This window comes from Suricata suricatta, chromosome 1, assembly GCF_006229205.1.
Source record: "Suricata suricatta isolate VVHF042 chromosome 1, meerkat_22Aug2017_6uvM2_HiC, whole genome shotgun sequence".
NCBI classification, from domain to species: domain Eukaryota; kingdom Metazoa; phylum Chordata; class Mammalia; order Carnivora; family Herpestidae; genus Suricata; species Suricata suricatta.
This window is the reverse complement of record NC_043700.1, coordinates 153152727-153180111: the sequence shown is the minus strand read 5'-3', so window position 1 is coordinate 153180111 and position 27385 is coordinate 153152727. Positions and strand designations below refer to the sequence as shown.

The following is a 27385-nucleotide window of genomic DNA, read 5'->3' as shown; positions in this document are numbered from 1 at the left end:
TGGCAATTTTCCCTCTTTTAGTGATTTATAGTGTTCCTTTTTATCTGTGAACATATATGGATGCACAGAAATACATTTGCAAAGTTGCAATCTTATTAACAAGTGGTAGAGCTAGGATTTGAAACTGTGTCTGACTCCTGAGCACTAATAAAGAAGTCTCTTAGGAGAGAGCACCAAACCACATGGAATTATGTTCAGAATACCCAAGTGCCAACCACACAAAAGGAGAGGAGATCTTCATTCCTTTCTTCCTACCTCTCTATTCACTTCCTTCCTACCCTATCTCCAGACAAAGCAGGACTTTTTGCTAACATGGTTGGAGACCGACCAAGACCCTAAATAGACATGCTGACTAGTAGGCACTGTTGGTACATCATTTTTCAACCACTCTCTTGCTCCTGCTCTCATGCTTCTAATATCTAAGTGGGCAGGGCAAACTACAGCCTCCTTCCTCCATGAGTCTGGACAAAGAGCAGAAAGAATGTCGGTGGCTGGAGATGTAAGGTGAGACAGTGAGTTTTCTAAACTGACTTTTTGATGGACTGTAATCACATCAGAAGATCAGGCAAAGACCATCAATGGCAGATTTGGCCTGGCTATTACAAGCTGATGGTCAATAAGTCCAATTAGTCCATGATTTTGTTAAATCCTAAAATTCCAAATAAACATTCTTGCCCTCCAGGTGGTACCATAAATTCTGGGACTGCAGAAATTGCAACTACTGATACAAACAGAAATACCTATCCTGAATTGCACTTCTATCTAAGGTACCTATCTATAATGGTTACTATTGTGCATTATCTCAACCAGGGCCCAGGGGCCCAGCTATGTGGTTAAATATCATTCTGTGAGTGTCTGTGAGGCTCTTTCTCTAATGAAACTAATATGTGAATCAGCAGACTGAGTAAAGTGGATCACCCTCCCCAGTGAGGGTGGGCATCAGCCAACGCTTGGAGGGCCCGAATAGAATGAAAAAGTGGAGGAGAGAGGATTTGCTCTTTGCCTGACTCCTTGAGCTGGGGAATTGGTCTCCTTTTGCTCTGGACTGGGACTCACACCTGGTTCTCAAATCTTCAAATTCAGACTGGAGCTACACCAGCTCCCAGAAGGTAGATGATAGGATTTCTCAGCCTTCATAATCATGTGAGTCAACAAGAGGAGGTCAAACTTTCACTCTTTGCATATGACATGATACTGTATGGAAAACCTAAAAGATCCCACCAAAAAACTGCTAGAACTGATCCATGAATTGAGCAAAGTGGCAGGATATAAAATCAATGCATAGAAATTGGTTGCATTCCTATACACCAATAATGATGCAACAGAAAGAGGAATCAGGGAATTGATCCCATTTACAATTGCACCAAAAACCATAAAATACCTAAGAATATATCTAACCAAAGAGGTGAAAAATATATACACTGGAAACTATAGAAATCTTATGAAAGATATTGAAGAAGACACACACAAAAATGGAAAAACATTCCATGCTCCTGGATAAGAAGAACAAATGTTGTTAAAAAGTCAATACTACCCAAAGCAATCTACATATTCAGTGAAACACCTATTAGAATAACGCCAGCATTCTTCACAGAACAAAAACAAACAATCCTAAAATTTGTATGGAACCTGAAAAGACCTCAAATAGCCAAAGCAATCTTGAAAAAGAAAACCAAAGCAGGAGGCATCACAGTCCTGGACTTCAAGTTGCATTACAAAGCTGTAATCATCAAGACAGTATGCTACTGGCACAAAAACAGACACTCAGATCAATGGAACAAAATAGAGAATCCAGAAACAGATACCACAAATGTATGGCTTGCTTATCTTTGACAAAGCAGGAGAGGATATCCAATAGAATAAAAACAGTGTCTTCAGCAAGTGGTTCTGGAAAAACTGGACAGCGACATGCAGAAGAATGAACCTAGACCACTTTCTTCCACCATACACAAAAATAAACTCAAAATGGATGGAAGACCTAAATATAAGACAGGAAGCCATCAAAAGCCTCAAAAAAAAATCAGTAAAAACCTCTTTGGCTACAGGAACTTCCTACTCAACATGTCTCCAGAGACAAGTGAAACAAAAGCAATAATGAACTATTGGGACCTCATCAAAATAAAAATCTTCTGCACGGTGAAGGAAACAATCAGAAAAGCTAAAAGGCAACTGATCTAATAGAAGATATTTGCAAATGACATATCAGATAGAGGGTTAGTATCCAAAATCTATAAAGAACCTTTCAAACTCAACACCGAAAAAGCAAACAGTTGACTGAAGAAATGGGTAAAAGACATGAATAGACACTTCTCCAAAGAAGACATCCAGATAGCCAATCCCCACATGAAAAAATGCTCAACATCACTCATCATCAGGGAAATACAAATCAAAACCAAAATGAGAGACCACCTCACACCTGTCAGAATGGCTAACATTAACAACTCAGGCAACAACACATGTTGGTGAGGATGCGGAGAAAGAGGATCTCTTTTGCACTGCTAGTGGGAATGCAGACTGGTGCCTTGCTCTGGAAAACAGTATGGAAGTTCCTCAAAAATTAAAAATAGAACTACCCTATGATCCATGCATTGCACTACTAGGTATTTATCCAAGGGATACAGGTGTGCTGTTTCAAAGGGGCACATGCACCCCAAAGTTTATAGCAGCACTATCAACAATAGCCAAAGTATGGAAAGAGCCCAAATGTCCATCAATGGATGAATGGATAAAGAAGATGTGGTATATATCAATAATGGAGTATTACTCGGCAATCAAAAAGAATGAAAACTTGCCATTTGCAACTATGTGGATGGAACTGGAGGGTATTATCTTAAGGGAAATTAGAGAAAAGCAATGACTACACTCATATGAAGACTTTAAGATACAAAACAGATGAACATAAGGGAAGGGAAGCAAAAGTAATATAAAAACAGGAGGGGATAAAACGTAAAAGACTCTTAAATATGGAGAACAAACAGAGGGTTACTGGAGGGGTTGTGGGAGGCGGGAGGGGTAAATGGGTAAGCAGCATTAAGAAATCTACTCCTGAGATGCCTGGGTGCTCACCTGGTTGAGCATCCAGCTTCAGCTCAGGTCATGATCTCACAGTTTGTTAGTTCGAGGCCCACATTAAGTTCTGTGCTGACAGCTCAGAGCCTGGAGCTGGCTTCAGATTCTGTGCCTCCCTCTCTCTTTATTTGAGGGAGAGAAAGAGAGAGCATGCATACACAAGCAGGGGAGAGGCAAAGAGAGAGGCGAGAGAGAATCCCAAGCAGATTTCATGCTCAGCTCAGCACGGCTGAGCCGCATTGGGCTCAATCTCATGACTATAAGATCATGACTTGAGCCAATATGAAGAGTTGGACACTTAACCAACTGAGCCACCCAGGTGCCCAGATTATTAATAATTTTAAATAATAAGAGGATTTCCATTCCTAAGACTGGAGGAATGGTTAGTTGAATTATTATGGAAAATATTGGGAAATATTATGCAATAATTCAAATGGTGGTTGTAAAGTCTATGTAGCCACATACACATGGGAAATATGTTTATGATATAATTTTACTGAAGAAAGCCAAATCCAGATTTCTGTGTGCATTCTAGAAAGGTCATAAGTATAGTGGTTAAGAGCATACATTCCAAAATCCAGCTTCCTGGGTTTATATCCCAACACTGTGACCTATAGCTGTGGTCTTGGCAGCTTACTTAACCTCTCAGAGCTTCAGTTTCCTCATTTGTAAAATAGAAAAAATAATAGTGGTTTCTCATAGCTGTTTTCAAGGGTTAAATGAGTTATATGTCCCATAAAACTCTTACCAAACTACCTGGTATATAACCACATGTACACATGGAAACACGTAGAAGAAAACACTAGTAAAGGACGCTAAATATTTCTGTGTCGTGAAACAAAGCTTATGGTACGTGAGTGAGAGACAGATCCCTCTCTCCTGGGTGTCCCTTCTCCTCACTTTCTTGGTGTTTCCCATTCTGGCATAGGAGTAGTTAGGGTTTCCAAAGCAGCCAGTATCATGGCTTTGCTTTGTTTCTTTAGAGCTGGCTTTCACAGAAGATAAATGGTGGATGGCACTCACGCAAAGCCCTTTCACACGAAAGATTGGTCACTACCTCAGCCCCTTCTCCATGTGTGTTCTGGGCAGTGCCATCAGCCAAGCCCAGACTCGAGACAAATCTGGGAGAATTTATGCTGACACTTGGTTCCACATCTGGAAATGCTGAGGGTCAGTCATGATTCTTAGCGTTGTGGTCGTTCTCTTCTTGAGCAAAACTTCAACATACCTCGCAGGCAAGCACTCTTGTTTACAGACGCCCAGAGCATTCCAGAAACTGACTTTCCGAAAACAGAATGGGTTTCAATGTTTAGGCCACATGGTAAAGTTTTGTGATGTTTCTGGTTGGAAAAATCCAGACCTGTGTCGATCTAATACCTGTTAGGTTTTGGCCATAAGGGGACATATTTTAAATAATGTCTAGATTAAACATACTATTTGAAAATATTTTTCTCCAAAGACTTCATGCTTCTTTTAAGAATTGCTTAAACTTGGCAGTTTAGATCCCATGTCTTAGACCTTTCTGAGGGGAAAATGGTAAAAAGAAACAATTGGAAAGTTTTGCAAAGTTAGTAGACTAGCAGAAAATGGAAGTAAGTTAAGGGAAGTTTTTTAATGTCTATTTTTATTTCTGAGAGAGAAAGACAGAGAGCGAGCAAAGGAGGGGCAGAGAGAGGGAGACAGCGGATCCAAAGCAAGGTGGGCTCCACGCAGACAGCAGAGAGCCCAACACAGGGCTCGAACTCACAAACCACAAGATCATGACATGAGCTAAAGCCAGACGTTAAACCCACTGAGCCACCCAGGCGCCCCTAAGAACGTTTTTATCATTTTATTTTATATGAGAGAAAATGGTCAGCCAAAGAACACAGAAGTGTCACTTCATGATTTAAAGAGATCTCTATCTATATTTTTCCCATCTTTTGCTTCATAGTTTGTATTACTTGCATTTTGGTAAAGGGGAAAAAAACCTTTATTTATGCTCTGACCTTGACAGGGGAAAAGGAATTCAGTGGGACTATATTAAGACCATGAAGTACTTTGTCAGTCGGCAGACTGCTATTCAAAAGTGCTATGCTATAACCCACCACACCCTCCTTAGTTTTCAGTGCCACGATTACTTATAGGGCCATTTGCAGCCTCAACTCTGCTAAAACCATTTCTGGGAGGGCTCTCAGCTCTTATCCCAAGCACAGCACTGTCCATCAGGCCTCTGCACAGATGTTTCTTCATATGGATCCTGATTTAGCCACATGTGAGTGTGAGTGTATATGTGTTAGTAGTAATGAGGCTTACTCTTGAGTTTTTGGGGAGGGACACCTTAGTGCATAGTGTGGCTAAGCACTATAAATGATAGAGTAGCGCAAGGTGATTCTCTTCACTACTCTGCCAGTAAGATGTCCCTGACACTAGAGGCGAGCCAAACCCTCTACTCACTGTCCACCAAAGTGGGAAGCCGGTGTCGATTTGATTCACCATGGCCAATGAAATTAGACCACCCCTGAGAGGAGCACATGCAGGTTGTGCAGGGTCAAGAGATCCACATTGGATATAGACATCCAGGCTTCATATCCCTTGACCTGGTAGTATTCAGGAAAGCTTTGAAGACCTGCTTTTGCCTAAAATGCATCTGACAGTAGGCAAGTAAACACACTATAAACCCACACATCTAATCCAGCACCTAAAGTGGCATTTCCTTAGACCTGAGTACTCCATTCTAAGAAACAACCTAACAGAGAGATTCAAAACCTGGACTCAGGAGCCTGACTGCCTGGACTGGACTCTGCTCTGCCACTTATTAACTGGGCATCCTTGAGCAAGTTACTTAATCTCTCTGCTTATTTTTCTATAAAAGAGAGATGCTAATTGTGCTTATCTCCTTAGGGTTATTAGGAGGTCCACATTTACGAAGTGCTTAAACCAATGGCTGGTAAGTGTTGTATAAGCATGTGCTGAATGAAATGAATAGATTCGCAGAAATTATTTCATTCCTGCTTTCACCTGTTTTTACCCAGGGATTCTGCGTGATTTAAAAATAGTAGAACCTTGACAATAAACTACTTTAAAAAAATATTTAAAAAATAGTAGAACTTTTCTTGCTTGCCCAAAATCTTTTATCCTTTACTTTCTAAACATATGTTTTTTTTAATTTTTAAAATATTTATTATTGAGACAGAGTAAAACAGAGCATGAGTGGGGGAGGGGCAAAGAGAGAGGGAGACACAGAATCTGAAGGCGGTTCCAGGCTCTGAGTTGTCAGCACAGAGCCTGACACAGGGCTTGAACCCACAAACCGCAAGATCATGACCTGAGCCGAAGTCAGATGCTTAACTGACTGAGCCACCCAGACGCCCACTTTTACTTTCAAATTAAATTTATTTAGGGGGAGAATAATTATCCCATGAGAAGCAGAAACACTGGATAGAGACCATGCATTCACTGAACGATGAGTCTGGGTTAAAAATAGGAATTCAACACTACAATAACTATATAATAAGGACTTGAGAAGGTTTCCCAACTTCTCTGAACTCAATATAGTCGTTAGTAAATTGGCACTAATATGAACCTTCCAGAGCTGTTATGAAACTAATAAAAAGTTGTTATGGAAAGTACTTGGCACATGATCTACTAGAAAAAAAAGTTTTTTTCCTGATAGAATCCAGGCTTTATCTTTTCGCTTTAACCTCCCTGCATTCAACTGCTTCTCTTACAATTTCTGACAGCCTGGCTCAACGATTCACAGTAGATTTGGAGGTGGTCTTCTGATATAAACAGTTGAAACTTTCTATCCTTTGGGTGTTGTTACCAGTAATATTCTTCATAAACCCTATTTTATCTGTTCACTTAATCTGAATCACCCTTCCAATGATACTGGTGAAGTACAAAGAGCGGGTGAAAATTACATGAACTGGTAAGAATATTTTGAGAAAGTACATTTTGGGAAAATACTACAGATCTGGTTTGTTTCTCTTTAAGATCTATCAACAAATGTGTCTCAGGATCTCTCACACTTTTGTTGTTTTCAGAACCTCACACCATTAGGCAGATGTCACCGAGAGCTGCCTCCCTTTTTCAGTAGGATTTTTTGGAGGAAGGGGAGCTTCTTAGGAGACAGTTTCTAAATTATTTTTTTAGTTAAAATTAAAATTTAAATGTGTCTAAATTACCCATGATTTTCAGCTGCTCAACATTTGTCTCACACATGTTCTTTCTTAACACAGATTATATTTTTCTTCCCAATGTCAAGTTAAAGACTCCAAATCCTCCTTTAAAATCTACTTGGAATATTGAGCAAGTTACTCTCTGTGGGGTTTGCTGGTGCAGGGGTGCCTGTCTTTGTTTTTACAACGGAACCGCGGTTCCTCTGGTCCTGTTGCTTCACTTCGTGAGTGTTTCCCTGGAGGATTCACCAAGCAGACACACCATCTCTCCTGGAGAGAGGAATCCAATAGCTGTTAGCATGTTTGCCACATTGTGTTTCTGTCGAAGATATACATGCAAATCACCAGCTTCCTGGGACCACGCTGCCCCAGAGCCACTCCCAGCCTTGGAGACACTACGGCCCCTCTCTCGAAGCCCCTTGCTACCGGTCCCCTGCTACACAAAGCTTTCGGTGGACAAGTCAGCTAGGAGACTCTCTGGAGAATAGTTTAAAACGCGTTGCCAATCCTCGCCCCCACTCAGAGTCACAATGCACATTAGCATATTAAATTTGCCCTAAATTTCTTAGTAAAGAAATTACTACTTATTAGAAATAAATACCTTCACCTTAGACTACCTAGAATTGTTTAATGTGAAATCCCATTTTTCAACACTGCCTACTGAAAGCCTGAGAACTGGAGGTTTCCAGGTAAGATATTCTGAGAAACACTGTTTTTTACAGTAAAGAATCCGATGACTCCTAAAGCTAGTGGGTGTCAAGCAAATGTGCCAGGAAATAGCCAGCAGTGCCCATTTTCCCATCTTTGCTACAATTGCTCTCCGCTGCCCCAGTGCCGGCATAAAGCCCTTCTCTGAAGCCCTGTGCCATGATGGCTTAAGAATGAATATACAGCCGGGCGCCTGGGTGGCTCAGTCCATTCTGCGTGAGACTTTTGCTCAGGTCATGATCTCGTGGTTCATGAGTTCAAGCCCCGTATCGGGCTTGTGCTGACAACTCAGAGCCTGGAGCCTGCTTCAGATTCTGTGTCTCCCTTTCTCCCTGCCTCTTGCCCGCTCACATTGTCTCTCTCTCTCTGCCTCAAAAATAAGCATTTAAAAAATTTTTAAAGAATGAATATGCAACAATAGAATATTATGCAGTCCTCACAAAGAAGAAAATCCTGCCTTTGTGACAACATAGATGAACCTTGAGGACACTGTGCTAAGTGAAATAAGCCAGACGCAGCAGCACAAATACTGCATGGTTCCCCTTACATGCATCTGAAGGAATAGGACTCACGAAAGCAGAGAGTAGAGTGCCGGTTGCCGGCGGGGGCAGGAGGGAAAATGAAGAGTTGCTGCACAGTGAAGATAAGTTTCCATCATGCGAGATGATTAAGTTGTAGGTGTTCGCAGAACAGCCCTGTGCCTGTAGCGAACAATATTGTATCGTGCACTTCAAAATTTGTTAAAAGGGTAGATCTCATGTGTTCTACGACAGCAACAAAACAGGCAAACAAACAAAATGAAAGAAGCACCAAAAAAAAGTTCACAGGTGATGGATGTCTACTACCTGATTGTGGGTAACAATTTCACGTGTGTAAGCATATGTCCAAACTCATCAGACGGCAGTTTGTGCAGTTACTTGGATGTCAGTTATCCCCCAAGAAAGCTGTATTTTTTAAAGTGTGTATATATATGCATATGAGTGTGCATGGGTACACACTCACGCATGTGCCTGTTCACATTCTGAAACCGAGTGGATGATCTAGGATTATCTGTCACTCAGAGGCATTTACTTCTCCTCTCTACCTTGTTAGCACAGATAGGTGTGGGAAGTTAGATATCTGGAGACTGCCAGAAATGGCACATAATTGGCACCGGGTGCACATTGGAAGAAAGACACTCCAGCAAACAGGTCCTGAGGATCCGTAAGCCCCGAGGCTCTCCTGCTGCAAACCTTGTCACCGGACTCTCCACTGTGCGGACTTGGACAGGATCCCTGGTTTGTCCTTACCGCCCTCTTTTCTCTTTTCCTCTGCAGAAACAGAACTAATGAAGAATGCAAGCTGACTTAGCCTCATTCAACAGCCCCTGTATCTCTTGAAATAAAGTCAAGCTTCTTTCAGAATGTTCCATGAGGTTCAGCGAGATCTGACTCTTGCCTTTACGCAGAATTGCAACTTTTCCTTTCTCATATGTTAGAATCCAGTCACTTGTCACCTTCTCTGACTTCCCACACTGTACTTTCTCTGATTCCCTCTGCCTCAAACTCTCTAGCCTGCTTGCTCCCTTCCCTCCACCAAATTCTCTCTGACCCTGACCCTGAACGCAGCCGGGTGCCTAGCTGATTCTCCCTCATTGCTTATGTCACAGTCTAGACATCATTTCTTCCAAGAAACCTTCTTGACCCTTCCATAAAACTGGGTTGGCTGACCCTTCTCTGGCCTCCCTTAGCAATTTTACTACCCATTTCAGAGTGTTCCCTGTACTTCACTATCATTGAGTCTGTCTATTGATCTGTATCCCCTGTTGGACTGTAAACTCCCCACAGGCAGAAACTCTCTATATTTCCCACCACTGTAATCCCAGGCCGAGCTCAGAACCTCTAACATGGCAGCTGTTCCAGAAATACATGCTGAATGAATGAATCAGCATTGCAAAGTAGAACAGTAAGATTCTTATCACTGGATTCCCAAATCTCAAGTTCTCATTTCTGGATCTTTCAAATAAATGGCATATTATGATCCAACTACACAGTTTTTCTGGTTATCTTCCTCAAACATGTGGAAGGTGTGGGGCGCCAGAGGCAGGGGGCTCCCCTCTAATTGACCAAAGTATAATACAACTGCATGTTGCCTGCTCTTCTGTATTTGAAGAAGTCAGTCGGTTAGGTTATGTTCCTCCCCATCACAGTTTAATTGGGCCTATGCTCAGCCTTGTTGGGAAATCTGCTTCCCGTTTTCCTGATAAATCATGCATGTTAGGGCTCTGAGAATCCTGCTTATATTTTTTAGTCGCATTGCATAATAAAAGACATAGTTACACACAGGCTCAACAACACCCTTATTCTCCACTGTTCTTTTGCAAACTGCAGTCTTATCCAGCCGCCAAATTCATATTCTAATAGGATGACAAGAAACTATTTCTCTAACACAGTAATGAATCAGTCTGTGTCACACAGGACCATTCACCGCAACGCCCTTCCTGGTTGGAAAGCAAACCTTGTAAGCTGGATGGCTTCAGAGAAACAAATTGCTTCTGGCTGCAGAATAAGATGACTGTATAGTTGACCAAAAAAAACACAAAAACACCCCTAGGAGATGAATTACTTGAAATTAGGAGGCCTACATTCCTGGGGCCAGATAGTAAAACTATTTTACCCCCTTAAGACATGATGCTAGAGTTAGTCAGACATTTCCAGGATTTGTGCTTTGTGGAAAAATATTGACCCCATTGCAGAAAACTGTCCTAAGAGGGACATGTTGCAAGCATACCCATTGCAAAATAAAGCTTTTGAATAATATTAAGGGGAAGTTCTCTCCACAACCCCGGCAACCATTTCCATAACTAGAATTATGAAAAGAGTTTTAAGGCAGTGGGGGGGGGGCTCAGGAATAGAATTGTAAAATGATTTTTTGCCCAATAGATGTAGAGTAATCCATGACCATATGTTTTATCCTTCTCAATTCTCTGAGCTGTCCAAATCCAAGCAAGGTAATGTACTTTGTTCTGTACTATCAGTTGCCAAACTGTCAAAGCTCATTTTTTGTTCTGCACCATTGGTGTGTATTATAAGGTAAAGGATGTCAAAGAAAATGGGGAATGAGTTGTACACAATGCTGGTATATTAGTTAAGATAATACTAGCTGCTGAAACAAATAAACTCAGAAATCTTGCTGACTTAATACAGTGGAAGTTTACAAAGGCCAATCAGCTGTGTGTGAGGCTGTGAGGAGGTTCCATGAAGTCATTCAGAGACCTAGGTTGTTGGAGGTTCTACCTTAACCTACTCTTTCCAAAGTCATGCTGAGCATTGACATCCAGTTGCCCTATGGATGAAGACAGGACGTGAAAAATCCTGTGGGAGGTTTCCATGGACCAAGACTAGAAGTGGCATAAAGCCCTCTTCCCGTAGAACACAGACATCTAACCTCAAGTTACCTACAAGGGAACTCAAGCAAGGGGTGTGGCTTTGGCCTCAGGAAGAAAACAGGTTCAGGTGAGCACATACCATTCTTGGCCACTGCTCAACACTTTGGTCACCAAATATCCATTTCACTTGTCCTCCCACATCAACACCAAACATTTTGGGTCCCCAAGGGAGAAAATCTAAAGTCCCATCCAATCACTTCAGAGTCCAAGAGCTCCAAGAGATGCAGATTGCTTCCTATTGATCATATGTGATCCAATCACCTGGACGGGGGGACACACACACACACACACACACACACACACACACACACAATGCTGTGGGGGAGAGGACACAGAATAACCGCAATAAAAATTCCCATTCTTAAGTTAGAAGCATGGGGAAAACTCAGTATAATTATGACCTAACAATGATAGAATCTTACTAGACTACTAGATTATGAAAATCTCTATTCTAGAAATAGGAACATTTTCTTGATTAAATCCTGATTTTGCTATTTAAGATGAACACGAGAGCACTGTTATTCCAGCACTCATGGCTCTATCCTTTGAGACATTCTTTCTTGCCCATCATGATCTCCTTGGCTACATCTGAAACAGGCTTGGGAAAGTATGCCCTTCTACAAGTTTCCCAATTGTCAAAACTTGCTCCTGAAGGTTCAAATTGAGGGTTCTTAATATTGTTTTAAACTCCAAATAGGAAAGGCTTTTTCAGGCTAGCTTCATGATTCTTTCTTCATATTTCTTTGGTAATAAAATTTCCTCAAAACTATAGTATGTTTCCCATTTATCTGCTTCCAGCCAGTTGCATGACAGTTCTTAGATATAATTGTCAAGCCTGATAGATTTCTTTGTTTTCTTGCCCTCATAAATTTCTCTTAATTCAAAGGCCATGAGCTTTGGGCCATCTAGATTGGATAGAAAAGCCATACACCTAATCTGACCCTTGCTATAAATCTGAATCTTAATGAGCCATTGTTTCTCAAAGGGTTTCTCTATCTTATTTCCTACTATTTGGCATCTAAAAGCAGATGGCTTTTCCAATCTCTCAATACTCAAAAACTGGACTCCTTAGACTCCTTTTTCTCTTCAAATCAACAAATCCTTATCTGACTCATCTCTTTCTTCTGATAATTTGGTAATTGCAGCCAGTCACAACCAACACATACTATTAGCATTCTATAGCTTCCAAACTTTTTTCTAAATTTACAGTGTGGTAGCTACTTGGTCTTCTTGCCACATAAGCTCAGACACAGTTTTAACAAATGTGTTTCTCACTGTAATAGATGGATCACTATCTTCCAACCTGCAATATCACTGTCTGCCATCTGACTACTAAAACAATGTCATTTGAGTATTTAGTCCATTTATATTTGGTGTAGTTAATGTTTATATTGGGGATTTTATTCACCATCTTATCACTTATTACATATGTAACCCATATTCCCTTTTTCTCTCCTTTTCTGCCTTCTTTTGATTAATCTTTTATTATTCTATTTTTCTTTTACACACATTTTACTACTAATTTAGAGTTTACCTATAGGTTAAAAGTGGTTCCCTAACTTATTATAATCTAAATTACTATTTTTACCATTTCTACTCTAGAAAAGCTTTAACTCCACAAGTTTTTATTAATGTTATCCTGCATTTTAATTCTATACATATATGATTAATATTCAGTCAATATTCATTTGTATTTATCCACAATTGGATAGCAACATTTCTGTGGTTCTTTTTTTCTTGCAATTCTGGGCTTTCCTCTGTAATCACTTTCCATCTCTCTCAAAAATTCTTCTTAGGATTTGTTTTATTGAGTATTTTCTGGCAATGAATTCTTTTCTTTTTTTCTTGTCAAAAAATGTCTTTTTTTTCCTTTTATTTTTAAAGAATGCTTTCACTAAATATAGAATTCTGGGCTGACAGTTTTTCCTTCTAGCACTTAAAGATGTCTTTTCATTATCTTGAAGTCAGTTGGGCTAATTTTTGCTCCTCAGAAGATAATGTGTCAAGTTTTTATCTAGCTCTTTTTGAGAATTTTCTGTCTTTAATTTTCAACAATTGTACTATAATCACTCTAGATATAGTTTTCTTTGTACTAATTCTGCTTGGGGTTTACAAAAACTTCATGAACCTGTAGGTGAGTATCTTTTATCAATGTTGAAAATATTCTTTTAGCCTATTATTTCTCCATCTTCTAGGACTCCAATCACATATACGCTCACATATCTCAATGATCTTTACTTTAGTTTCATTCCTCTCTTCATCTCTGTGTCTCAGTTTGGTTATTTTCAATCAACCTGTTTTCTAGTTCACTAATCCCATATTCTGCTGTGCCTAATCTGTTATTGAGTCTATCTAATAAGCTCTTAATTTCAGGTATTTACTTTGCTCCTAGACTTTGATTTCATTCTTTATTGTAGATTCCTATTAGTTAGTGAAATTCTGTTTCATCATATATTTTCTCTACCTTTTCCTCTATTTTCCTAAATATGGTAGCTATGGTTATGCTTCAGTTCTTGTTAGCTAATTCCAATGTTGGGCCATTTCTATGATCTATTTTATTACTTGATTTTTATTCTTGTCATCCTGTCTTTGTCATGACTAGTGATTTTTAAATGAAGGACACTGCATATAAAAACTTTTAGAGGCTCCTGATGATGGTAACTTCATTCAAAGAGGATGTACCCTAACTTCTCTTAGGTCAATAGATGAGGTGTTATATCACCACTCTGATTTTGCCCTCATAATTTTAATATACTTCTTGTTTTCCTCTGACCTTTAAAGTTTCAGTTGAGAACCTGATGTATAATGAACAGCCCCTCTCCCTGGCAGGTCCTCAATACTAACTTCTGTCTTACAAAAATGGCAAATTCTGATTTCTCAAAGGCTTGCTGCCTATGTCTGTGGTCTCCCATTCAGTTCAACCTTCAAATTATGCTAAAGTCCTGAGGGAAGAACTTACCACGAGCTTGAGGCCTTCAATTCTCTTCTAAAAGATGTAACCCTCTTAAGGTACAAACCTGAGATTCTTCCTCATCAGCCTGAGCTCAGAAATGGCACATCCTCCTATCAGGTTAAATCTGATGAATAAGTCAGTTCACCTCTCTGAAAATACTCTCTCTGGAATCTTAGCTGTACAGTTCATATCACCCCCTCATCTCTTTGGCCTTCAAATTCCCTAGGAGATCCTGATTACAATGCATATTCTCAGGCCACGCTCCCCCCAGAATTCTTAAATGTAGCGCTGGTGACCAGGGTCTAGAAATTTGCACAGGTGATTTGATACGGCTACACCAGGGATTTCAGGGTGAGAAATACTGGCCATAGTACCATCTCTATCTTGGAATTTGCTTTGTACTTTCTGCAATTGCTGCTGTGAATGCAAGTGCTGTGCTAGCTGCCAAGGAGCTTCTGACACCATCCCAAGAGGCCTTCCCAGGAAGGAATGTGATGTGTCAGCTACTGCTGCAGTCACCACAGCCTTAAACCACCCAACAGAGAACATGTCACTGCGTTCTTTGTTTATCCAGTTGCCATCCCATTGTCATTGCAGCCAGAAATCTCATATGATGTCTGCCACATTACTTAAGTTCATGGATACTCCCTTCCTTAGATGATGGATGTCAACAAACTCTTAACATGTTTTTTCTTCTTCCACCTGAGGCTGGAAAAAAAAGCCCCAGTGGAGTTCACCCATAGAATACCAGCTATTTCTCAACATAGGATTTCATGTGTAACATAGACAGAGCATTAGTGTTAGAGTATTCTTTTTCTATTTCTGAAGTTTTGTTCTAGGTTTCTCCCATGGGTGCCACTGGGAAATATAGCTTGACCATATGCAAAAACTTGAGGCCCTGTTTGTAGGAAAGAATTGAACCCATACCAGACTTACTGATGAGGGAGATAAAAAAAAAATACCTTTATCTGTCTGTTACTTGCAGCCAAAAGCATTCTAGTTCATGCAAATGTAAGCACACCACAGTAGCTATGATGGAAATCAACATCTTGGACACACATATCCACAAGTACAGATCTCTTTCAATCCAGGAAATAATGTGGGAACAATATTCAGAGTCAGTAATCTCCTTAGTGTGGACCTAATTCCAAATGCCCCAACCTGTTTCTTGCATCTAAGTGCAGTTTCATGGCCATAAAAAGGATTACTTGTAACCAAATATCAAATTGTACCAAGCACCATTGCCTCCAGATTCCCATGCTGTAGGTAACAGCCTGGGAAGAACCACAGGAAGAATTACAAAATAAGGAAGGCAAACAGAAAGTCTGCTAGAAGTCAAGTGTTTGAGGCCACATGTGTCTTGTTATAGGTCATGACTCATTAGACCAACTGCTGCTCTGCCTTGCCTCATTTTTTCCACAAGAGAATAGAGAATTAGCAGACAGAGGAGCTGCTGGAGAATATCTTCACATCTTTTTTATGGGATATTTCTTTTTTCTCTTGTATTTTTTCATTCTTAACAAGATGCATTTCTGGTTAGCTCAATACCAATTTACCCTGAAATGATAGGGTACTTGGTGCTTCTGAAATTCTCAGAAAGTGACTGTTGGCCAGCAGTGTACTCAAAGAATTCTTTAAAGCTCCAAAATCCAGGCTGCTTTGGAATATTACAGACCTCAGAGGGGTCTTCATAGATAAAGTAAGGCAGAACATTTTTCTAAAGCATTGACTTGAATAATTTAGCTTCAGAACCAACAAGGGACCGCCAGAGGGATTTTACTGAGTGGAAGGCTTAAATTCATATCTACAGTAGGATAATCAGTCCCATTTGCTGACCTTATTTTTTACTTTATTTGAGGGCTTATTTATTCAAATTATAGATGGGTGAGCTTATTACCAGTCCCAGATTTATTTTTTTAATTGAGACATAGTTGACATACAATATTATAATAGCTTTAAATGTACAACATAGTGATTTGGCAATTATATACATATGAAATGTTCACCACTCTAAGTGTAGTTACCACCTGTCACCATACAAAATTATTATATATTGACTATATTCCCCATGGTGTACTTTTCATCCCCATGACTTATATATTTTATAACTGGAAGTTGCACCTCTTAATTCCCTTTACCTATTTTACCCATCCCTTCATCTCCCTCCCCTCTGGCAACTACGTTTGTTCTCTGTATTTATGGGTCTATTTCTGTTTATTTGTTTATTTGTTTGTTTAGATTCCACATATAAATGAAGCCATTCAGTATTTGTCTTTCTCTGTCTGACTTATTTCACTTAGCATAATACCCTTTGGGTCCATCCATGTTATCCTGAATGGCAAGATCTCATTCTTCTTTATGGCTGAACAATGCTGAACATGTTTTATGTGCCAGGTGCTATGCTAAGCTCTTTATTTGCAATATTTCTTGTAAAGATTGCAATGACCCTCTTAGGGTACGTCTGCTCTCCCCCTTTACTGATGAAAACACTGAGATTCAAAGAATTTGGATTAAATAACTCACCCAAAACACACATAAAGTGGGCTATGGATAAATGAAACAACAACTAAAGCATAGTGATAAATGGCAGTGGACACACAGGACATTTGGGAAGATAATGAAGAGAGACCTTGCTTCAGTTAAGGGGAGTCATGTCTCTTCAGCTTTAGCCCCTTTTGCTGTAAGGAAACACAAACTCAGTGTTTCCAGGTCTCCAGTCTTCCAGGCAAATGCAGAAATCCAGATTTTTATGTGAAATTGAAATCTTATTGTTAAATGTTGGCAGTTATTTAAAAAGTTTTTCAGCTCTCTAAAGCCAAACAAAATACAGCTGTGGGCTGGATTCAGTTTGTAGGCTGCCTGTTAGCAAACTCTGTCCTCTGTCCTGGGCTATTGGGACTATCTTGGGTTCTTTTGTTCTCTTAAAGAAACATGCCTTCTTCAGCCAGGGGCCAGAGAGCTTTAAATGATCATTAATGGTTTCATACTGAGGCATAGCCATTGCCCACCCACCTACCCTTAGAAATACAAACATCCATGACATTACTCCTGGGAACATTCATGTGTAATTTGTGAAATCATTATCCTGTGTGACTTGAGAGATCTGAGTTGACATGGGGATGCCCAAGGAAGAAGAAGATATAAGAAAGAAAAGGAAAAACAAGTGCCTGGAGAAAGACACTGGAGCACCCTGCTGAGTGCTGCCCACCCCCATTCCTGGCCCCTGTCTGTTTTCACCATTCAGACCCCTGAAGCCCAGCATTCAGAGCCTCACCCCACCATTCTTCATTTCTGATTTCTCCCCTCTGAGGAGATAAGGACGACCCAAGGCCTCTCGGTATGTTTTACATCAAAGACCACTGAAGGGTCCTGACAGGCTGGATGTCAGTGCTGTAAATAAACCATTAATCACTCTGCCATTTCATGGACATACTTTTTCCAGAGGGCATGAACTTTCTCCAGGTCACTAATATAAACCACATCTTCCCTGAGCCAACGGGGGAAGCAGAATGGGGTGTCAGAGCTCAGAGAGCAGGCTCCCTCATCGACACGCCATTATTTTCCTCTTAACCCCCCAGGTCATTGCTATGGTCCCAGCAGATTGCAAATGATCACTTAGAAAGGAGATGGTTAGAATGAACTAAACAAATGAAGTCACAGTTTCAGAGAATTTGTATACCACGGGATAGATGCTTCTACTCCTCTAAAACTTGCCACCTCTAGATCAGGTACCAAGAGAAAGGCTACAGAGAGACAACAGGACACTAATGATTTTAACATTGGCCCAAAACAACACACCTTTGGCAGACCTCCATAGTCTGAGTTCCAAGAACTGGAGCCTAGGGAAAAGGCATAAAATAACATTCCAGAACAGAGTTTCTCTCCTGCATGATGAAGTTAGGCTCACCTGATCAATGGTTCTAACGGCCAACATTATCCACTGGAGACCAAGTCTTTGGTGCAGATTCATTCATTCACTGAGTTTTCCTCTGGGCAGGCACTGTTTTAGGCCCAGTGAAAAGACAGGTGGGGCCACTGCTCTCCTGGCATTTACATTTTTGTTGGGGCAGGCAGCCAATAAACAAAGCACATACATTAAGATGGTGATAAAGCTATAAAGACCATAAAACAGGAAGGTGGTATCAACAGTGATGAAGGAGTGCCTACTGTTGAGTGGAAAGAGGAGAGCTTTTATGCGCTCAGCAACTAAACATCAAAGTAGGCAATGGAGGGTTACCAAAGAAATAAAAGGAGGGGTATTTCTGTTTGAAGGACCTTATATTGAGCTGGAGAGATGAAGTATGTAAGAGTCCAGAAGACACCATGAATATGCAAAACCTACAAGCAAAGCTGGAAGCCCGGAGCTGAAGTACAGACACAAGGCAGTGATCGGGAGAAGTTCAAGTCAGGTAGATGAGTCTCAACAATCAGGAAAAAATGGCATCTGGGCTGTATCAGGGAGAGATCCTTAGGGAAAGAACCACGGAGACACTGGGAACTGGAATCAGGATTTGGTCCAGGGCTGTGGCCCTTCAAGCTGAGGTTGGATTTGGGAGAAAGGGTAGAAAGAGAAATAATACTGCTTCAGATAAATTCTAAACATCTTACCCTGGCCTGCAAAGCACTGCCTGCCTCCCTACCTCGTCTCCTCTGCCTCCCATCACTGCAGCTACACTGGCCTCTCACCCACACCCCTCCTCGCGCCCCCACCTCGAGCTCACACTTGTTCATGGGGACTTTGCATTTGCAGAACCCTCTGCTCGGAAAGTGCCTCTTTCACATCCTCGCATGTGTGGCTCCATCTTGTTAACTAGGTCTTGGTCCAACCATCTCTTCCTCTGTGAGGTCTTTGCTAAGCTTCCTCCCCAGAGAGTCCCCCACCATCATCCCAATCCCTTCTCTCACATCCCCCTGATATATTCTCTTCAGAGCACTTCAATATCTGACATATTCTGTTCCTTTGTTTACCTGTTGTCTAGGCAGTGAGCACTATGCACTTACAAATACTTGCTGTAGAAACTAAGTTTGATGTGAGCAGGAAGTTGTGTGCTTTATTCCCTGCCTTATCCCCATCGCAAAAACTGCACCAAGCACTGTGCTAATCTCTTCCATAATAATATGACATTCAGCTCGTTCTAGAGTTATATACCCCTACACAGTTGAATTATTTTAACATGCTATTGTTGATGAATATTGTGACTAATACTTGAGAGCTACTAATTTTATGTATAGCTTTAAAGTTCATAATCATTATCTACAGAAAATATTATTTGACCTACGGTATGTCTAAATAAATTTAATAAATTGGTTTATAACAGGAAAAAATAACATCATATTTAATCTTCGTGAAAATACTACATGACAGGCATTGTCAGACACATTTTAGAGATGAGTGAAATGAAGTCAAGAAGAGCTAGTTAACTTCCTCGATGTCACAAAGATAGTGAACAGCAACAGAACCCAGATCTGTCTAAACCCTAAAGTCTATGTTTGCTCTACTCTCCTACTTCCTCTCTATGAGGAACAGAGGAAGTGAAATCAGGAACATGAGGGATCCCAGTTAGGTTGAGATCCTCATGACACAGTTAGGAATCCAGAGAAATCAGCACAGTTCTCAGGTGAGGACCAGGAACACCAGGGTTCGAGGTGAGCACAGGCAAGGCTAGCAACCCTGTTTACATTCACCTGCCGAAGCAGGGCAGGACCGAGTAAGGAGGTCACCAACAGAAAGGAAAGTGGTGGCCCCTTCAATGCCTAGCTGTGTCAGTACAGCGAAGTGTGCCTCTGACTGTGCCTGGGCTTGGTGCCACCCTCATGCCCCTGACCCCCCCACCCCAGAGCCCCAACAAATAAAGAAGAAGCAAAGAGTGGGGGACAGTCATGTTCAATGCAGAGTTTGGATCACCATGGACATGAAGCCTTGCCTCAAAGGCAGAGAAAGAAACTTTCAGCTGCTCATGATAAATAACCTTGGAAAGCAAGGCAGACCTAGGCCGACCTCGCCTGGCATATCTGGAAGAGGAATAGCAAATAAGCCTCACTGCTGGCAGAATTCAAGTCCGTGGAAAGGGTGCTTGAGAAAGACTGTAAGTCAGTGCGTCCTGGCAGTGAACAGAGGCATGTCGCTTCGCCCTGTCTGCAGAGGCGAAGGGGGTGGCAGGAATGTCCCATGCGCTATGTGTGTGTGATCCTGGCTACAGAATCACACTTGGCTTCCAGGCGAATTTGGTGCCATGAAGTGACCCACCCAGCACTGGCCCTTGGAATTTGGAATTGCGGACAGCCACCCGCATTACAGGGAAATAAATGTATCAACTAGTCGGACTCCTTGAACAAAAAGTGTGATAACTGCCATGTTTACCATGCACCTGGTACTGCAAGGCAGTTTATATGATCCTAATCCATAAGTACATAAGATAATTATCATTTCCATTTTATAGATGAGGAAACTGAGGCTCAAAGAGGTTACGGAAATTGTCCACAAAGTCCCAAAGAGCAAAACCGGGATTAAAACTCAGACCCCTCTGGTCCCTTAGCCAGCGCTCTTAGTGCATCCCAGAAGTTTCCAACCCCAGACCACACCTCTAACACAGCTTTTCCAATTCATGATAAAATGAGGAACATACGGGTGATATTGTAAGTTTCTTAATTCTGTGCCATCTTTTATAAAACAAATGATTAATAATATATCAGGGGAGGAAAAAAGTATTATAGTAAATGTACATGTTGATTAAAGAAATTAAAATATATGGTTATTTCAAAATTGTTGATGTATGATAAAGAAATGTGTTAGAATTGAAGAAGTAAAGGAACCTGTTGGTATAAGATTCCATCATAACTGGAAAACTGCATTTATTCTGAGTTCATGTCAACTAGTTCTGGGTGCTTAATTCCTTTAGAGAATTATAGATGGCAGTAGGTTTTTAAAAAACAAAAATCCTTAGTTGGCAAAAATAAAAACTGATCATCCTCTCAGAACGCTTTGCAGTTTTTCTCTTACTATTTGAAAACTTCAAATGTTTGAGAACCAGGGCACCCTGCACTGTAGTGTCCCCACTCCTGCTGACAGAGGTCACAGGCTGGAGGCTGATGAGTCAAATTCAGCCCACAGAGGATTGCAAAGGATTGTAGGGGATTGTGGTTTGGCCACAAAGGATTATAAAATTTTAACTGACCATTAGCTGACAATATTTTAAATAGAAGCATTTATATACAATCCTGGATTTCTGGCTTCTCCTTAAAATTCAGAAGATCTAAGAAGGGACTTCTGCCCCTTGAGACAACATGGATGGATCTTGAGAACATGATGCTAAGTGAAATAAGTCAGAGGACAAATACTGTGTGATCTCACTCATGTGTGAACTCTAAGGGTAAAAAAAAAAAAAAAAAAAAAGCCAGACTCAAAGAAACAAGGTTGTAGAATGGTTGTTTCTGGTAGGTGAGGGGAGGGTGGGACAAGGGAAAGATGTTTGTCAAAGGATATAAACATCTAGTTACAAGATGAATAAATTCTGGGGCTCTAATATTCAGCATGATGACTATAATTAACAATATGGTATTATATATTTGAAAGGTGCTAAGAGAATAGATCTTAAATATTCTCACCACAAAAAAAAAAATAATAATGAAATGTAATTACATGAGGAAATGGATGTGTCAACAAACTCCGGGGAATCATTTTGCAGTATCTACATTATTAAATAATCATGTGGTACAGTATAAACATCCACAGTGTCAATTATCACCCAATAAAGCTAGAAAAGTGAAATAAAAGTCCAGAGATCTGGCTACTCCAGGGCTACATTCCCTCAGAGAAAGTAGAACTTTCACCAAGTCCAGAAAGTAGCTGCTCCCTGTTGGAGAGGCATGTGTCAAGGTGGTCATATTGCCTGCCCCTTCCTGTTGTGCGCTACTTCAGTAGATCTCTCTAGTAATGGCCCCAGGGTGTCCATGGTCTTGGCATCCATGCCTTGTCATCATTGACTTTCACAACCCCAGGCCTCTGGGCTTGCCTGTTGACCTAGCAAATGTAAACACAAGCAGGACTCGAACAGTGATTGCACAAGGAAGCTTATCTTCTCTGACTGCTGAGAACCTGGAGGCCGCCCTATGCACAAACCAGGCGGGCCTGCTGGGAAGGTCATGGGGAGGAGAACAAAGCACTCTGGCTAGCAACTCAGGATTACCCCGAACAGGGAGGCTGTTCTAGACCACCTAGCCCCATCTGAACAGGCAACCGAGCACAACCACCTAAATGAGCCCATGTGACACCAGAGGAGAAACTGACCAGCGAGCCCAACCCAGATGCTACTATTAAGTGTGGGTTGTTTTAAGCCACTAAATGTTGAGCTGTTTTGTTATGCTTATTGCACACCCTTGGCCTTACCCATGTGTCTCAGCTCCTGGATTATGAAAGCATATGAGCCTGGGACTCCTACCTTAAGACACCACAGATCCTTTGCACATCCATATGCACACACACACTCACTCCCACACATATGCATACCTATGTAGGCACTTGATTATTAAATGAGGGCAGGAAATGTACATTGTTCACTCTGGCCCCCAGAAGAGCACCTGGCTCATGGTTGACCCTTAAGAAATATCTTTTGAATGGATGAAAGAATTCACAGATGTTTCTCCCAAGTAACTTAAGTAACTTAATTTAAGAGGGAGTCTAGAGGTGATCACTACCCCTAGGACTTCAGCACTAGAAGAATGTCCAGGATAATCTCCAGGTAGCATTAAGGATCGCTAACACCCATTCCAGCCAGGCCACTGGCCTCCCAGATGCTTGCGGTATCTGCTAAACTAGTTTTGGAAAATCAGTACATGTGAGCCCTACTCAATGGGAATTGAGGTTTGACAAGACCCATAATAGCAACCTATTTGTCATTTGTGCTTAGTTTTCCACGGGTGTTGACAGAGGTCTAAACGGCCAGGGGACTTTCCTACGAAGGCTGAAGGAAATATGATGTAGCTATGGGTGTCAGCTGAAGAATGGCCAAAACAAGAACTGGATCTTATTTATCTACTGAGTGAATTGTGACTGTTATTTCTCAAGGGATTAAAAAAAAAAAAAGAATGCCATGTGGAAGAAAACACTGGCTGCCCTGAACATTCCCTGGGATGCACACACATCATTCTTGTTTCACAAGCAGAAATGTTCACCAGAGTAAACGGTCTCCTGCCCTTTGCCATTTCATCTTCTTGCTCATTCTCTTTCCTTTCTCAAAAAGAAGAGGGTGTTTATTGAATTAATCACAGACACCCCTTCTGGGGAGATGAAGGGCAAGCTGGAAACCATAACAGCTGGAGAAGTGGCAAGCAATGCAGACTCACAAACTTGGAAGTCCTAGATGTAAGGATAGTAGCTTGTTTCTTAATTACTTTGTGACTGAGCCAGCCAGTCTGTCTAGATCCCAGTTTGCTTGCCTACAAGATGGTGAAAATCATATCTGCTCTGCTGACTACATAGGGGTTTTGAGATCAGAGGAGATGACATGAGTAAAAATGTCCATCTAATGTTAGTGATTATAGAATAAAAATGGGGTCACCTGGGTGGCTCATTAGGTTAAGTGTCTGACTTCAGCTCAGGTCAGAATCTCACACTTCCTTGAGTTTGAGCCCAGCGTTGGGCTCTGTACTGACAGCTCAGAGCCTGGAGCCTGTTTCGGATTCTGTATTTCTCTCTCTCTCTCTCTATCTGCCCTTCCCCTGCTCATGCTCACTCTCTCAAAAATAAATACTTTTTAGAAAAAAGAATAAAAAAGGCAATGATCAATAGTCACAAACACAAGAAGAGAAATAAAGTGTGGGCCAGCCCCTCCTCTCACCGCACTATGGCTGAGCCGACTGTAAGCAGCGCGCAGTGGGGGACAGGGACACCAGCCCCAAACCGTCAGATAGGAGATAGAGAGGGCTCAGAGTTGGATAAACAAGGTGAAGTCAGAAACAGACAGACGTGGGAGGTAGTAAGGTAGGAAAGAGAGGTGTCCAACCACAGAGATGCTGGGGCTTGGCCTTGGAGGGCAGCGGGTGTGGAGGGGATGGTGGCTGGTTTTGCCTGCCCAGACTTTGTTCCTCCTTCCGCCTTCCCTGTGAGGAGCTCCCCATCCCTTCCCTCCATGTGCCCTGCCCACGGTGTGACCAACAGCCCCCGCCCCCCCCATGAGCGGCGCTTTGCTTTTCTAGGGAAAAAATCCCTCCTGGAGTGACACAAGGACAGGAAAGGTCTAGAGAGAATACAGTCCTCCAAAGGACCTTTAAAAAACCATTCATGAATCCTGCTACTGAAACCCTCCAGGCGTTCTAGTACTTTCTGAAGCCTAATTGGCCAAATTAGTCAATGCTTTGTGATTCTTTGAACCACCCAGAATCCTTCCAATATCTTCCCTTTTTCTTCTTCTTTTCTTAACTAGAGTCTATTTCCACTGCTTATAAATAAACAAACAACAAAAAATGCAAACCATCAAGGTATCTACCTACGTTCTAGGCTCACAGACAGGGAGGGGGTCTTTCACATCGCTGTTCTTGGTGGTGTCAACCTTCTCCTCACCCTGTCCCACGCTGCTTGCTCCTCCAGGTTTTCTGACACAACCTGAGGCAACTGTGAGCCTCTGAACAGGAAAGTATGGGAAAGGAAGGAGTGTAGGGCAAATCCAAGACTTACAAGCAAAGTTGCCAGAAGATGAGAACAAAACTGGGGTGAGCAGTGACTCTCCCCCATATCATCATTAGAGCGCCATGACTAATTTTACCTTTCACAATCTCAAGAGAGTCTGAGGAGAGCCACAGTGAAAGAAATGAGGCAGCGTAGTGCTTGGCTAAGGGACTGCCAGGGCTCAGAGCGAGCTTCGTTCTGCCTTTGATAAATAAGCAGAGTGACCTTGGAAAAGTTACTTAACCTCTCTGTTCCGTTTTTCCCCGCTCTATAAAATGAATGCAATAACTACAGGCACCTGTCTCGTAGAGTGGTTAGTGAGGATAAAATAGTTTGATACTTGAACCTAGGATCATGCTTATGGACAAGCTATATGTAACCCTTAGATAAGGGTTTATTAAAATAAATCATATATGTTTCCCTTAAGAAAATGTTGGGAGAGTGAGGTTTAGACTGAAGAGGAAAATCTAAAAAAAAAAAAAAAAGCTACCACAAACTCTCAATAATAAATATGAACTTTGCTGAGCTAATAACTGGACAGTTGACACGGAGGAAAGGATCAAAGGAGATCAGCAGGCAGGGCCCTTGTGTCATGGTTGTTTGGGGTCAGTTATATCAATTGACCCTTATTTATTTTGTCTAAAGAGAGGAGGATGAGGCTCCCCCACGGAGTCCACTGCTCAGTGAAGATGGATGACAGCACAAGAGCCAGAGAAAGGGAACACAAAAGGTGACCGTCGGTGGTGATCGGAGAGGTCGAGTGAAAATGAGGGCTAGATGTGCTCTGGGCATCAGCTCTGACTTAATTTTCACTCCCACGCTGGACGTATTTGGGGTTCAAGCTGTCAGTGGTTACTTCTTGCTTCTCCATCTGATCATTTTCCCTGACCCACTTGCTAAAAGCTGGCCAGGCAGAGAATCTTTCTCTCCATTGACATCAGTGCTGAAGTGGCAGGGCTTTGAGGGGGAGGGGAGAAGGGGGGAACACTGGTAGGACCACCAGAAGGTTTCCGTTACTCCCCCTTTGTCCACACTGTGTCTCCAGAACCATCCCATTTCCGGATCCTCAACAGCCTCACTGGCCATGGCCCGCACACCCGGGCAGCCCCCCGTCCTTCCCATATTCCTCTCTCAAAGCCTCTTCCATTTGCTCTGCATGCACATTGCAATGCACATTCCCTGGTCTTTGGTAGGATTAGTTTATGATCTTCATAGACTCTAAGCATTCTTACTGTTGAAGGCCCCATCCCCACATCAAAGAAGACATTCTAAACTGTAAGCACATCCATCATCAAAGAGAATCTCCATGTAATAAAAGATGGATTGACTTATAGTTGACAAGCTGGCATATGATTACTTTTAATAGACATTAAAACTTTTTTTGTGGTGTTTATTTTTGAGAAAGAGAGAGAGAGAAAGAGCATGAGTGGGGGAAGGGTAGAGAGAGAGAGTGACAGAATCAGAAGCAGGCTCCAGGCTCTGAGCTGTCAGGACAGAGCCCAACGTGGGCCTCAAACTCACAGTGAGATCATGACATGAACCAAAGTCAGACATGTAACCGACTGAGCCACCCAGGCGCCCCTTAATAGATATTTAAACATTTTAATTGCAATTTTGTAGCTTTCTTTGTATATTTTAGAAGGGAATTCTTCTCAAAATAAAAGTTTTACTGGCCTTTGAAAACCTCATAGGTCCTAGATACTGTGCTGCAGTGGTAACATCCTTGGTTTTCAACCAAAGACAGTAACTAAAAAGCAATCCAATCTCCTGCGCTTTGAGAAACTAAGCAGTGCATTTGGAAATAGAAAGTTGGGCTTCCTATGAGATTGTGCTGGTCATAGGCTGAAGAAAATGTATAAGGCAGAGAACATAACTGATGAGCTAAAGATCACACATCTGATCCTACTAGTATCAGCATAGATTAAATATTATTAATCACAATAGCCGCCCCTTGTTAAATATTTATTGTTTACTGGAGGCTTTGCATACATCATCTCATCTAAACTTAGAGCCTTAATAGAAATACAATATGACCCACATTTTATTAATGAGACAATGAAGACTGATGGGGTAATGAGAAGTACATTTAAATTTGACGCTAGGTCCAGCTGACTCCAAAAGGCATATTTTCTGTCTCACCATGCTGCCTGCCACTTTTTTGTAACTATAATCATCAGACTAGGAAGAGCCATATGTACCTGTGATGGTTAATTTTATTCCCAACTTGCCTGGGTTACACATTATTCTGGGTGTTTCTGTGAGGGTGTTTTTATTATTTTGCTTTTGGTTTTTTAATTCGATTTATTTGAACAAAAACAGTCCACCCATCTCTTCCCTCCCTCCCCCACCCAATAACCACCAATCTGTTCTCTGTATCCATGAGCTCAGTTGTGTGTTGTATGTTC

At 41.5% G+C, this 27385-nt stretch overlaps 1 long non-coding RNA gene across 1 annotated transcript; it reads left to right on the top strand.

Moving 5' to 3' along the window:
* The first annotated feature begins 8472 nt into the window (after window positions 1–8472).
* On the top strand, window positions 8473–9350 carry LOC115297670. The gene is made up of 2 exons (XR_003911461.1): window positions 8473–8764; window positions 9254–9350. It is a non-coding gene; the product is annotated as an uncharacterized LOC115297670 (long non-coding RNA).
* Window positions 9351–27385: the final 18035 nt, after the last annotated feature.